At 40.1% G+C, this 15,863-nt stretch overlaps 1 protein-coding gene and 1 long non-coding RNA gene across 4 annotated transcripts in view; both read right to left on the bottom strand.

Moving 5' to 3' along the window:
• The window catches only part of TMEM108 (transmembrane protein 108), a 202,971-nt gene that overhangs the window by 135,713 nt on the left and 51,395 nt on the right, over window positions 1–15,863 (bottom strand). The window lies entirely within an intron of this gene.
• On the bottom strand, window positions 1,949–2,904 carry LOC142157690 (uncharacterized). 3 transcript variants are annotated; one of them, XR_012692571.1, is made up of 3 exons: window positions 2,818–2,904; window positions 2,663–2,720; window positions 1,949–2,264 (listed from the first exon to the last, which is right to left on the bottom strand). It is a non-coding gene; the product is annotated as an uncharacterized LOC142157690 (long non-coding RNA). The 3 variants fall into 3 exon arrangements; XR_012692569.1 differs by lacking the exon at window positions 1,949–2,264 and adding an exon at window positions 2,355–2,407 and having other exon boundaries at window positions 2,682–2,720; window positions 2,818–2,869; XR_012692570.1 differs by lacking the exon at window positions 1,949–2,264 and adding an exon at window positions 2,359–2,407 and having other exon boundaries at window positions 2,678–2,720.

Below are 15,863 nucleotides of genomic sequence, written 5' to 3' on the forward strand. Positions count from 1 at the left end.
CAATATCATATGAACCATACAAATATCGCTAATATCGCATGCCGCTCAACTGCTAGTTGGGGTTGTGCGGCTGTCACAGTATCCGGCTGCCTCACTATTTAAAAAAAAAATCTGGAAGGAGTTTGGGCCAAATTGTGCATGCAAGATTGGAGATTGCAGAAACTATGAGACCAAGTTATAAGCTGCCCCCCCCCCTCCTCCCCGGCTCTCACAGGGGAGGTAAAGGAAAGTGCTAGCAAAAAGTAAGCAGCAAAAATGACCTACTTCATGATGTACGTTAATTTGGAGACATATACTTACAATTACTTTACTGGAGACAATTAATTACCATCACGTAGTCCAGGGGTCCAGGATGTTTTTGTGACCCATTGATTGATTGGTATTAACAAACCATAAACTGCATTTTGCAATAGGAGTATTATGGACCACAAATGGACTGATATTTGCCAGCCCTCCCCCTATTCAGGGGAGGGCTGGCAAAACTCAATTCAGCAGCCTATTAAGAACATTTTAAAGGAAAAAAAATGCAGATGGCCCAGTGACCCAACCCAAGGTAGCCCACTATGGTACCAGCTCAGGGGGGAATATGGCCCCCTGAGACTGCCCCCTCAGGGTCAGTCTTAGGTGATATGTGCTTGTGCAATGAAAATGGATGCCTACTTTTGGGCTGTCAGTTACATTTAGGAGGAAAAATATATATATATTTTTTAAAAAGTTAAAAAGCATTAAAGGAAAAAAAATTATATATAAAATATTGAATTGAGGGGTTTCAATTAGTGATGCTTAGGCTCGGTTTTAGGAAAATCAAGCCCACCCGAACTTAGGGGATCCAAGTAGGCTCGCAAGCCGTCTCGTTACTTTCGTGCGTCCGCGGATCTTAATCGAGGCAAAACGTCATTGTTGCGTTGTCGGATCTCGCGGGTTTTGGATTCCATAAGTACCTCCCTCCCCAGGAGATCCAGCGCCATTGCTCATACAGAAACAGGAGGGGTATCAGTGTTCTAGTCACTTGACAAAAATTGACTGGAAATTATTGGAAATTAATTTTATTGAGGTTAATAATAATGTAGGAATAAAAAAGAGCCAATTTATGTCATTTTATAAAAATAGTAATTTTAGAAAAAATAATGGATCCAAAACCAAAACCAAAATACGCGAGGACGGTTTTGCCAAAACCAAAACACAAAGTTAATCCAGATCCAAAGCCAAAACCAAAACCAAAACACGGGGGTCAGTGAACATCTCTAGTTTTAATCAGACCCGTTGCCAGAGGCAGTGTCGGACTGGGTCATGAAGGGCCCACAGGGAGAGTGCAATGGTAGGGGCCCATCAGAAGGCGTGTGGCCAGCCACCATAGAGGCGAGACTAGACACTAGAGGGGGAGTGGTCAGCCCATAAAGGTCATGGCTAGCAGCATAGTGTAGTATATAAAGAATATAGTCTAGGCACCACTCCTTAGATCGGGACAAAGTCTTGCCCTTCTAGAATCAGAACAGTTGGCAGACTGTCCTGCTCTCTCCTACCTGTTCTTGCAGCATTCACTATCTGCTGCTGGACTCTGGAATGTTGGGATCCTGTTTTGAAAAAGGGATAGGTACATTAAATATGGAAACCCTAGCAATGAGGACACACTCTAGCCCCCTTCCCCAACCAGTCACAATGTTAAATCAATAGCTCTCATGTTAAAAGGGTGCGTGTGAGTGTTAAAAGCACTAGGCCACTCCCCTACAGCAAAAAACTTGCATTGTTGCGTACACCATTGACAGAAGTGTACACTGCCTGCTCAGAGAAGTGTGACATATCTCTCGGAAGGCAGAACAGAAGTCCTGAGTTTCAGGAACAGTGCCCTAAAAGCACTACATATGTAGTGGAAGGTGGATAGAGGTTATAATGAAACAGACACACTCTACATAATACATTTATCATACACTCTGACTTACCCCCCCCTCTCTCATACACACATTTCTCATACACACAGCCACACACAAACACACACACACACTAATACATTTATCATACACGCTGACTCATCCCCCCTCTCTCATACACACATTTTTCATACACACAGACACACACTAATACATTTATCATACACACTGTCTCACCCCCTCTCTCACACACACATTTTTCATACACAAAGAAGCACACTAATACATTTATCATACACTCTGACTTACCCCCCCCCCCTCTCATACACACATTTCTCATACACACAGCCACACACAAACACACACACACACACACTAATACATTTATCATACACACTGACTCACCCCCTCTCTCATACACACAGACACACACTAATACATTTATCATGCACACTGTCTCACCCCCCTCTCTCATACACACATTTTTCATACACACAGACACACACTAATACATTTATCATACACACTGACTCACCCCCCTCTCTCATACACACAGACACACATTAATACATTTATCATACACTCTGACTTACCCCCTCTCTCATACACACATTTTTCATACACACAGACACACACTAATACATTTATCATACACTCTGACTTACCCCCGCCCCTCTCTCATACACACATTTCTCATACACACAGCCACACACAAACACACACACATACACACACACATACACACTAATACATTTATCATACACGCTGACTTATCCCCCCTCTCTCATACACACATTTTTCATACACACAGACACACACTAATACATTTATCATACACACTGACTCACCCCCCTCTCTCATACACACAGACACACACACGCACACTAATACATTTATCATACACTGACTCACCCCCCCTCTTATACACACATTTCTCATACACAGACACACACACACTAATACATTTATCATACACACTGACACACATTCTCTCTCATACACACACTAATAATTTTTTCATACACACTGACACACATTCTCTCACATACATACAAACACACAAACTTACCTTTCCTGCTTTATTTCCTCCATGGCAGTGTGGGCAGGGGGCGTGTCTGCTCTGAGTGGCTGAGTGACTGTCAGCCAATCATAGCATAACAAAGGGGGTTTTGGGAGACAGTGAGGACTTCCTGCCTGAGCAGGAAGCTCCTCTGCTTTACTAGCAGCACAGGCTGCTATTACACTTACCTCTCTGTGGGGCCCTGGTGATCACATTCTGACCCCCCTAGCAAAAGGGGGCGAGGCCATCAGACAGTGGAGCCTACCGGGTATTTCCCGTGACCCCACCAGGCCAGTGAGACTCTTACCAGATGTGTATAAAATCAAGCACCTAGCCATGCAGTCTCCATTTGCAAACATTTGTGATATAAAATGGGTCGTTCTAAAGAGCTCAGTGACTTCAAGTGTGGTACTATGATAGGATGCCACCTTTGCAATAAGACGGTTCGTGAAATTTCATCCCTGTTGGATATTCAACATGCAAATGTAAGTGACATTATTAGAAAGTGGAAGCATTTAGGAACAACAGCAAGTCAGCCATGAAGTGAGAGATCACATAAAATCACAGAACGGGAACAACAACTGCTATAGTGCATGGTGCGTAAAAGTCGCCAACGCTTTGCTGATTCCATAGCTGAAGAATTCTAAACTTCCACTGGCATTAATGTAAGCACAAAACTGTGCGGCGGGAGCTTAATGGAATGGGTTTCCATGGCTGAGCAGCTGCATGCAAGCCTCACATCACCAATACCAAGATGGAGTGGTGTAATGCACACAGACACTGAACTGTGGAGCAGCGGAAACGTGTTCTGTGGAGTGACAAATCATGCTTTTCTGTTTCTCAGTCAGATGGGCGAGTGAGTCTGGGTTTGGCGGATGCCGGGAGAACATTACCTGCCTTACTACATTATGCCAACTGTGAAGTTTGGTGGAGAAGGGAAAATGGTATGGGGCTGTTTTTCAGGGTTTCGGCTTGGCCCCTTATCCCCACTGCAGGGCGTAATGCCCAAGTCATTTTGGACAATGCTATACTTTGTGGCAACAGATTGGGGAAGTCCCTTTTCTATTCCAACTTGACTGTGCCCCAGTGCACAAAGCAAAGACACGGTTTGATGAGTTCGGTGTGGAAGAACTTGACTGGCCAGCACAGAGCCCTGACCTTAACCACATGGAACACTGTGATGAACTGGGATGAACTGGAACGGAGATTGCGAGCCAGGCCTTCTCGTCCAACATTAGTGCCTGACCTCATAAATGCTCTATACAATGAATGGGCACAAATTCCCCCAGAAACACTCCAACATCTTATGGAAAGCCATCCAAGAAGAGTGGGAGCTGTTATCACTGCAAAAGGGGGACAAACTCCATATTAAAATATATGTATTTGAATACAATGTCATTACAGTCCCTGTTGGTGTAATGGTCAAGTATCCAAATACTTTCGTTCATATAGTGTATGTTACATATTTTACACATAGAAAAGGTTTTCCTCCTTGATGTGGGATAGAAATGATTTTAATAGATATTTTTAATAACATTTTCCTTTAATTCATCTTCCACATAATACACATCAAAAGCAGAAGTCTATAACCACCACATGTTTCCAGAACTCAATAGCAGCTTCTAAGTGTTGCAAAAATTCATTTTTTTTAAACAAAAGATTATACTGAAGATATTTGAACTGCACTAAAATCAAAATGTAATTGTTTCATGATGAAAATATATGCTATAACCATACAAAACTAAAAATAATATAGCACTGCCCACTTTTCACCATACCCTTTGTATGTCAATTCTCGCTTATTACCAGGTACACTATCTCTCCATAGGTGTATTAAAATGTATTTATTCCATTATATGTCAACCATATAACATCATTATCATCACTACAAACCCAGTAGCACTGTCTTATAATTCTTCAGAAATTGTAAACTCTTTAGTGAAAATTGGATCTTCATCTATCTATTTTAAGTAAGTGACCTCCCCATCAGTCTTTGTGTTAAAACTGCTAAAACAGATTATGTGGCCAAAAAGAACATTAACCCATATTTTGAATGACAAGGAAACGTGTACAGTTCTGTATAGTTTAGAACGTGGTATACAATGGAAATATCATTTATTGTAGATTCCATGGCAAACTGAGCAACACATCATTACAAACAGCAGGGTAGCATTACTAAGTAGTATTAATATGTCACAAATGACTCATTTATCCTGCTGAGGGAGTGTATCATGTCATCATCTAGAGACAGGCAACTATTATTACCTGACATCTTACTTCTGAGATTACTCTGCTGATCACATTAATTAGTATGATTTGTGCACAGGGATCCCCGGTATAAATTTATGTTTCATTGTCATATACGGTGAGCTCATTTTCTTTGCTGTCTCAGTATTTACATGAAAAGAGCCACATATATGTCATAACTGCTTAATCATGGGCAGAATTCTATTCACAAAAAAGGTCATATATTGTACAGTTTATTAACATTGTTAGGGAAAAATGGGAGCCATAAAATATCTTGATGGGCTAAATATTGGAGAATCCTGCTGTAGAAAATATTGTAGAGTGAATTTCACCGGTACGATGACCCTGAAAATGTTTGCCATGCAGTCATCTATGAAGCTTGACTCGCGCCAAATTTACTCCTGCGTTCAACGTTCACAGTTCGCTTTTTCAGATCTTGTTTGCCAACAGTGTTTGAGATTCATGTTCGTGTTTTACCATTGGAAGTTTTCTTTCCCCATTCATGTTAATATTTTTTAAAATATATATACAGTATATTTTAATCACAAACTAATATTTTTAATTACTATAACAGTATTGTAACATTTTTTTTACCTCAAAATTTTGTGTTTGATATTCATGTTTATGGTTTATATTAAAATGAGTGGGGTTTTTAAAAAAATAAATAAATAACATTTTTAATTAATTTAACATTATTTTAAGATTTTCTTAAAATCAAACTGGGAATAGTATTGTGTTCGCAGTTTGAGGTCCACTATTCATGTTTGAAATAGGCCGTTCACAATAAAGAAAAAAATAAAATAATTCGAACTCGCTCTAACATAGAATATGCTAGAACATGGTGAAAATGTATTAGCACCTATTCAAAATTTTTAATTTTTTTAACTGGTTCTAAAATTTTAGAAATTCTGATGATTCGCCTAACTGGTTGGAGAATCAAACCACATCCTGCTCTAGTTACAAGTGTCAACAAGATCTTAATAGAAATGTTTTGTGAGATAATAAATAGGATTCAGTGCTGCTTTAATAAATAGGCAAATTGGACAATTGTTCCTGACCCAGGACACAGGATCACTAGCCAGTTTCTCTTTCTAATCTGTCATGTGACATTCAAATTACATATGAGGCTTCCACACAGCTGCCAATCTTAACTACAAAGAAAAGGGACACAGATGTATGATTACCTTCATACAGCCGCCCCCCTACAATGCAATGAGAAGTAGTTGAAATGTTGGCACGCAGAGAATGTCTTAAGCTACCAGTACATGCGGAGATCTGGTTGAGCAACATTGCTACATGGGCTGACTTTTGTTCTGGCCAAAACAATAATTTTATTCATATAAAGGGCAGTCAAAATAGGTAACATTTTGGTCATTCAGGAATGAAAATATGTGTGGCCTATGACTGCAATCCACATATGTAAGTCATCACCACAGATCATATATTTCAGAAACTTACGGTAACTGGTCACTGTCAAGTTTCAGTGATGCAGGCCTTAAAGAAATGTTTTAGATGAAAAGGGTAATGTTATATAGTGTAACAAAAGGAGGCATTTAGCTGGCAATATGCAGAGAAAGCAGGGAAGTAGAGTAAAACATTGGCACAGTTATATACCTAGGTGGAGATTAAACCAGGTAAAAACATATGTGTAGTTTAAAATTGGTTTACTTACATGATTTAAAAGCTGCTTCCTCTCAGCAAACAGACAGGGTGGGTCTGATAGTCTAAACAGAGCCAGGTGTCAAAGTCGTATAATTGGATGAACGAAAGTATATTGGTTTAATAGTGGTTTGCCGTGCGTATTGCGAAGCGTACGCCACGTGTTACGTGACGTGGTGCGTTCGCACGGTAAAATACGCACGCACACACTCGCATTACAACAGTTAGTTATTTATATAATTTCATATTGGTTCTGTTACACTGTAATTCAGGAGCAGATAGTATTCGGTTTATTATTAGTCTATATATATATATATATATATATATATATATAGATATATATATATATATATATGTTGATTATATGTACATTGTAGTGTTATTAAAGGTTTAGGTAATAGGAAAGGTGTCATGCCTGATATCATATTGAAGCCCTATTCATCAGCAGCTGTCCGGTGCAGTCGGCGAAGAGATCGCACATTGCATACTTTAGTTATTGATATTAGAGAGTAAAACCTTTGTATGATACTGGCTATGAAAAGGAGCAGACCCCCTGGAGAGAAGACCCCCACCTTTGGATTCCTTAGACTGAATCAACCTATTACCTGTCTGGCCTGGACCCACCCAACGTCTGGACCTATAGAAACAATCTACGTCATCTCTTTTGTTCACAATGAAACACTGACTGTATATATATTAGCTGCATCTCACTGGGGCCTCAGTCAACTCTGACACAATATTCTATACAGAATATTGTCCATCGGGTCCCGTGGGTGCGCAAGCGATTGCATTGGTATGTACTTATCTTTTGGTATTGGCTGTGCTGTACTGTACTTTATCATGAGATAATAATGTATTGAATTGTTGACTATTTACATCTGTTAAAAATAAATCACTTTGTGCTTTGGACACACATTCAATTGATTGGGCAATGCTTATTTTAAAACGATAAAATTACTTTAATAATATGGGGGCTCGTGAGTTAGGAGTTACGTTACCGGCAGGTATGCAACGCTTACGATATTCGGTTCCTCAACAAAGGGTGGATTGACGGACGCGTCGCATAAAGCAGGAAAGAACGTAATGCGTTTAATACCTGTGGTTCACTGTGTGTTGCGAAACCGAATGTCCGTTGTTGCATAGACTGAAGGAACGCTAATTAGAATCTAGGGACAAGAAAGAAAAAAAAATGTTTCTTTTTATTGTCGTTTTAATGGTTTAAAGTGTATTGCATTGCTGTGCGTATGTGTACTTCCTGCTGTGCGTACGCAAACTTCCGGTAGATTTGCCACGTGGTTGAACAATTGTTTTGATAGTTATTATATGCATAGTATAATTACTTGTGAAAGCCTCTGAGACATTATTACTATTGTTGGGAACTTTCAATTATCTGCGCAGAAAAGGTGTATAGTGTGCGATTTTGTAACGTAGATACACTGTTTATTGTTGAGGTGCTCAGTTGCTGTCTGACGAGGCGGATTGCCCAACTGAAGGACGGTATACAGGGCAGGTATACCGAATGCGAAAACCGGGTTTTCGCAAAGCGCTACCAATAGATCGCAAGGTTTGCTAATAATTAGTATTGGTAGGCAGTGCGATCCGATCGCACCGTTAGTGCGAATTGGTGAAGCAGCTAGGAGGAATTATACTGGAAAGGCAGGTTGATTGTATTAACTTGCGCTCCCAGCGATAATAAACTCAGCAGATTTTTGTGGTTGAGCCAGGGTATCGAGGAGCTGATAGCCCTTGGGGCCCACAGTGATATTTCTGTATTAGGGATCCTCGCCAGGGGCGAGAAAAGCGAGTGAACGCGGCTAAAGGAAATACGTTCACCGAGCATTATAGATCTCTAGCGGTGAGTATAGCGACAGAGTTGAAATTATTTAGTGGAAAGAACAGAGCATTGCGGTGTGTCTGTATTTCACATTTGGCCGGAAGGAACAGAGCATTGTGGTGTGTCTGTGTTCCGGGTAGAAAGTATATTGTGCAACATGGGTGCTAGGCATACGCTAGAGATTGCCAATTTACTGCCTAAGGAAGGTCTTATTGAGTCAGCGAGATTTCTCATGTGTGCAAAACATGGTGCATACGCAACTGTGTATTGTGACACGTGGGTCGAAATGATCAAAGATTGTGATAGGCCTTTCCCAACAACAGGGAGTTTTAATGCAGAGGTGCTAAATACCGTAAAAGATAAAGTACGGTTGATTAAGTCAACAAAAGTGAGAAATGCACATAATCATTGTTTAAAATCGTGGCAAATGGAAGGTAACACGTGGCAGAGCAGCGAACGCACAGCGGAAGTGAGTGTAAGGAAAAACACGTGTTCAGCGGAAGTAAGCGTACCGGAAACAAGCATTCCGGAAGTGTGCATTGCAAAGCGTGGCGAACTGAGCGCAAACACGCCCCCGATAAATTCGGTCGGGGCGGGAAGTACAGCCAATACCAAAAATTTAAAAACTGTAACTAGTAAGTTGTATGTTGTTTTAAGTAACGTTAAAAGTAATGTTTCAGGACAAAGAAGAGGAACGGTCCCACCAGCAGGGGCAGCTGCTGAAAGTGGTGAGAATAATGAAAAGGTTAACACAGGAGGAGACATCCATTGTACTGCAGCAGCAATTTCAGCAACTAGTTTCAGTGATTTGGTAGACTTACATCCTGTCTGCACAGTAGCAGTTCCCAATGGGAAAGCAGACAGGAATAGTGATGTTCCCTTAAAACATGTAGCAAAGCATGATCCATGCACTAGGTCTGAAACATTTTCAATTTTGTCTGATTTCCCTGATCCTAGGAAAGATTTGACCAAATGTCAGCAGTTTATTAGATATTATGGTAATGTGTATGAGCCAACTAATAACGATTGGCGAGTATTATTGAAGACCTGTCTTCCTCTCAATACTGACATACAAAAGTTCATTAAGGATTGTATGTTGGAGGAGGATGAATCCTTAAGCGAGGATGATAATCAGGACAATATTAGACATATAATCACACAGTTGGCCACATATTTCCCAGTGATAGTGGACGGGAGTAAAATTTTTAGTATCCGGCAAAAAGATAGTGAAAATGCAGCAGACTATTTTTGCAGAGCTTTGATAGCAATGGGCAAATATACTGGGGTACCAGACATAAAAGATAATCTATATTACAGAGAGGTTGCTGTTAAAGTTCTAATGGATGGTCTCAGGGAAAACTTGAAAAGAAGGGTGCAAACTTCATTACCATACTGGAAAAGAACCACTGTAAGTGCTCTCAGGGAGTCAGCTATAGAACATGATAAAAGTATAAACAAACAGAAAGAGACACTAAGTGATAGGGTAATGATGATAAGTATCCCAGCACTAGAGGGACTGCACACACGACCACCAGAATACAACCCACATAACAGGAAACCCAGAATAGTGAGATGTTACAATTGCAGAGAAGAAGGACACATTAGGAAAGATTGTAAAAAGGAAGAGAAACAACACGAGTTGAGGAAGTGTTTTCAAGGCAATAAAATAGGACACCTAGCAAAACATTGTGCAGACATGACAGGGACGTGCTTCTACTGCCATAAGAAGGGACACATGAGTAGGAACTGTGTAGAGAGAAAAATGAATACCTGGGTTGGAAATCACATAGACATCCACAAAGGAGGCGTACACTTCTCTCAGAGGTTCCCCTTTAATTGATTGCACACTCTGTAACAACTAATATTCTGGGGGAGAAATATAGCCGACTCTAGAGTTAATCTGTGGTGAGCATTAAGGTGCAAAATGTAGAAAGAAACTTATTTTTTTGAAAGTAATCTTTGTTGATTTTGTTTGTTCGTTTTATGTTGTCACATGTTTGTTTTCCTAAATCACTAGCCGACGGCAAAGAATAGAAATGTTTGTTTTGTTTGCTGTTTTAAGATAACTATCTTGTTTTTCTTTTCACAGATAAAGGGGACACAAAAGAAGTATAGACAAGTGTTTAAAAGGGGTGAGATAGAGAAATAGAAGAATTACTCTTGAAAGACTAATTAACAATAGACAATTGGAACACTCTTTTGTTTTAGGCTGCAGTGACTCATGATAATTTGTTTGGCTGAGAATCATTATCCAACAATGAAGTATGTACATACTTTGCTCCAAAATATCGTTTTATGTGTTTCAGAGAAAATATGAGTCACTAAGAGTACATTTTTACATTTCTCTATTATAAGTTAGAAAAGTCCGTTGAAAAGGTATGTAGTCAATGAGATACCGAGTTCTTAATGAACAAATGACGGACGACACTGGATTGCACTGTTAAGAACCCCTAGTCAAGTATGGGGAGGGGTCATAGTTAGCAAATAGCTAAGGGGAACAGTGGAATGAATACAGCCATTTGCCCATAGAGTCAGAGTCCAATCCAGCTGTCATTTTGTTGTAAAAATCTCCCTTTCTACATGTATGTTTGTATTCAAACCTTTGTATGCCTATCATTCATTGCTTTCCTATTTCTCATTCTTTACACAAACGCTAGTCTCTCTCTCTCTCTCTCTCTCTCTCTCTCTCTCCCTCTCCCTCTCTCTCTCTACCTCTCTCTCTCTCTCTCTCTCTCTCTCTCTGCTCTGGTAGAGATAAAATCAGACACAGTCTCAACAATGGGGCTAAAACATATTTTATATTTTTACATAAGACAAATTCAGAGATACACACACTAGATTGACATAAGTTACAGAAACAGTCAGGGGTTTTGTTTTCATGTGTATAGAAACTGCTGATTTTTTTAAGCAGAAAGGTTCTGTTGTGGAAATACGATTCATGTTTTATAGATTGCATATCTGTTTTGTTTTTTGTTTTTTTGTTTTGGTTCGTGCCTCCTGTACAAAAATGTGCCTTTTTATGGATGCACAAAGGGTGGAGACAGGAGATTGCTAGAGGATAGGCATACAGATATGCATCTCTGTGTAGAACATTGGAGTAGGATTTTTACCACAAGATACGACATAATGTGAAACCCTAGAAAATGTAGAATTTTCATGTTTTATAATTTTCACTGTTAGACAGGCATGTACTGGATACTGTTATATTTTAAGAAAGTGTTATAGAAAGAGACCCCTTTGCCTTTTCCCACTTAGTCAAGTAGCTGAATATGAGGTACTGAGAATGACATGTGAGTTGGCAGAGGGAAAATCGATTGATATACATTGGTCTTTAGCATTTTTCTAGTCTAGAGGGCGATGTTGAGGTGACTGAGAAATCGTTTTATAGCAATACCAGCACATGATTAGGACACTACATAGAGGACTTTATACAGTGACACAGTTACCAACTGAAGTAGCTGCTAGTAAGGTCCACACTTACACGCACAACCATACAGGGCTGTCACACCAGGGAGAACATAGCTGTCAAATAGACAGCAGGGTTTTATGTGACAGCTAACAAATCTATGTTTTGTTTGTTTTTCGTTGTATTGTTTTAGTTTTAAAAAGGTGAACACACACACACACACATGCACGCATACACATATTGGTTAATATAGGAAGATTTGTGTTACCTGAGGGATAAACTGTCTGGAAGGTGAAGAGATGTGGTGAGGAGTCTGGTGGACTCTCGAGAGATGGACAAGGTAGACTAATAGAGCCATCCCATATCCCTCCTGCTGATGGGTTTTCCTCCAGGTAAAACAAATACACGTCATCCAATTACCACCATGCAGGATCCTCAAGTATACACAGGTGTACCAATGAAAAATGTCTGGGTAGAGGTGTATTGAAATGTGTCTAATATATTACTGTATCATACTCAAAGCTTTTGTTATTCAATGTGATAGTCCTAGAGTTATAATAGATGATAGGGGTATTCATGTTATTGATAATAGATGTACAATGTATGAGTAGTGGTAACAAATCACATACTTTCAGTTAGCCATAAACCAGTGTGAACATAAAGTAGTGGTACTCGGTAGAATGAATTGAATAGAATAAGAGTTGGAACTTGATTGCAGTGCCACTAGTCCTTTCCCGCTACCAAGAGATAACCCCTGGGCAGACTCCTAACCTGTCAGTTTTTGAAACGTTCTTGACCCCTCGTGAGATGAGATTGTAACTGGGAGGCTATGTTAGACCTTGAGAGAAGGTAAATAGTGAGACAGCAACCGAGAACGTCCAAAACACTGTTTCCTGAAAGGTCACACTAACTGTCAGGATGTTGGATCAGGAGAGTTAGTTGTGGAGCAGTAATTTCTTAAGCTTAGGTTATTTGCCAGACAGGTACCAGGTGTAGGCTACCAGCCTCACGGCTTCAAGGGTAGCAGAGACACACTGGTGCCCATACCACCCACTGCAGAGGGGCCAACACTCAGAGAAGGGTCCAAGGGCACTCATGAGTCTGTACTGGAATGCCTCGAATGCAGTTAGTAGCACCTGAGCCAAAGGCTAAGACTGTTGTCCAGCATGAAGTTGTAGTTTTTCCTCTTTTGTGTTCTCTCATTTCACTCTCTTCTCAGGACGGTTAATTCTTTTGATTATTAGCAGGTGACAGAGACTGGCTCGGGTAATGATAAGGAGGTATTGGGGAGGAAGAAGTTAGTAGCATAATCAGTCCGGCCAATTACTCTATTCAATTCAGGGGTAAAGGAAAATTTGGAAACCTTGGAGCTTGGAGAAAGTGCGAGGGGCTATTGTCTGAGTAGCATTACGTCCGTAAGTACGGCGACCCCATAGTTAAAAAAAGAGACACACCCAGCGATGCCAGTCCAGTAATATTCGGACTTGAGCAGGCATCCTTGAGAATGATTATCATTCTTGGGAGGGTAAGGTTTTAGACCAAACAAAGTGCTGGGCGTGCTCACGCGTGCCTCAGTGATTATATCAAGTAGGACTAGTTCTCTTTCCACTAAATATTCTTGAGGTACCCGAACTATGGGTGGGAGGTCACGAGGTGCACAGCAATTATGAAGACCCTCAACGCTTACTATACATAGTCCAGCTCTCTGTCCAGATCAGCCAGCTAGCCCAGTGTTGATCTCCCTGAACAATGAAACAAGCAGGGTTTTATACCTGACACTCCTCCCACAGGCCTAGCTTAATGGACAGGTGACACACCCACCTTCTCTTTAAAAGGAAATGCCCATCCCTGGCTCTGTTTAGACTATCAGACCCACCCTGTCTGTTTGCTGAGAGGAAGCAGCTTTTAAATCATGTAAGTAAACCAATTTTAAACTACACATATGTTTTTACCTGGTTTAATCTCCACCTAGGTACATAACTGTGCCAATGATTTACTCTACTTCCCTGCTTTCTCTGCATATTGCCAGCTAAATTCCTCCTTTTGTTACAATAGTTAGTGGGGTAAAAAAGATATAGGTCCATCAAGTTCAACCTGTCATGGACAATAATTACGTTGATGATGAGGAAGGAAAAACAAAACCATAAAATGTGACATCTAAACTAAAAAACGTTTTTGTAAAAAATCAACCTGTCCCTCTTACTTTTCACGTTTCCCTCTGTGGGACCTAAAGCTCAACATGTCCAAAACAGAACTTATTATCTACCCTTCTGCCAGAGTAACCACCTGCCATCAAATCTCCCCCACTGTCAATAACACTACAAATTCCTCAATCTACCAAGCCCGCTGCCTTGGTGTCACACTTGACTCCGCCCTCTGCTTTATTCCTCACTTCCAGACTCTCTCAAAATTCTGTCTACTCCACCTTAATAACATTGGCAGAATACGCCCTTTTCTTACTCAACATGATACTAAAACTCTTTTCCATTCTCTCATCATCTCCCGTCTTGACTATGGCAACCTCCTACTATCTGGCATCCATGACACCCATATATCCATACTTCAATTCATCCTAAATGCTGCTGCAAGACTGATCTTCCTCTCTCACTGCTCCACATCAGCTGCACCACTTTGCAAATACCTACACTGGCTCCCTGTGTCCTCCAGAATCAATTTCAAATTACTCAACCTTACCTACAAAGCCCTCAACAACACCACCCCTTCATACATCTCAAATTTGATATCAAAATACTCTCCCTCCTGTCCTCTTAGATCTACCTCTGACCTTCGCCTTGTCTTGTCCCATCTCTGATAACCACCTCTCTCTCCCGCCTACAAGACTTCTTCCGTGTTGCTCCCCACTTATGGAATTTCCTACCATGCTCAGACTTTCCCACAGCCTTCAAATCTTTAGAAGTTTTGTGAAAAAAACATCTCTTTTTTTAGAGGTGACCTTATTCTCGATAACACTATTCATACTAATGCACCATCACAACTATCCCAATCTCCACTCTAAGACGCACTAGCTCCTCTTGTTTCAGCTGTGCCCTCTTCCATTTAGAATGTAAGCTCTCTAATGAGAAGGGTCCTTCGTACTCTTTGTTTTCATTTCTGCATTTATTTTGTCTACCTTGTATGTCCCTGTTTTATGTATGTACTGTTTCCCCTACTGTACGGCGCTGGAGAGCACTATGGCGCCTTACAAATCTACGATAATAATAATAATAATAATAATCTTGGTTAATTCTGAACTTGCTTGCCCACACAATGGACAATTCATACCAATGTGGAGTCACATCCACATACGATCTCTGCTTTCGCACAGGTACATAACAAAACAACTTAACATAATTAAAATACATTATAAAAGATGAAAACACTACAATAAAATCTAAAACATTTACATATAGCTTTCATTGCATTAAACATTATTAATTGAGTCATGATACTTAAAATAAATTGCAATGCTCAAGCTAGCACAAAGCATTGCATGTGAAAAGAAAACTAACCTATAAAGAAAAGTATAAGCAATGTCTCCAGGAGAGGGAATAGGAGAGTCTCCCAAATACAAAATGTTACACACCAGGCTATTTTAGCAAATAGATATGGTAATAAGATAAGGTATGAGAAAAGGACCAAAGTCAACAACAAAATTCCTGCCATCAGCTCCAATGAATTAAAATGTTACTTTCAACTATTAACTAATAGAGAATGTATATTATAAATTCATGTATACAAGTCTGTCACATTACCCATTTTGCTAGTAGATTTCTAAACATAAATTACTCA

This window comes from Mixophyes fleayi, chromosome 5 (genome assembly GCF_038048845.1).
Source record: "Mixophyes fleayi isolate aMixFle1 chromosome 5, aMixFle1.hap1, whole genome shotgun sequence".
In the NCBI taxonomy this organism is placed as follows: Eukaryota; Metazoa; Chordata; class Amphibia; order Anura; family Limnodynastidae; genus Mixophyes; species Mixophyes fleayi.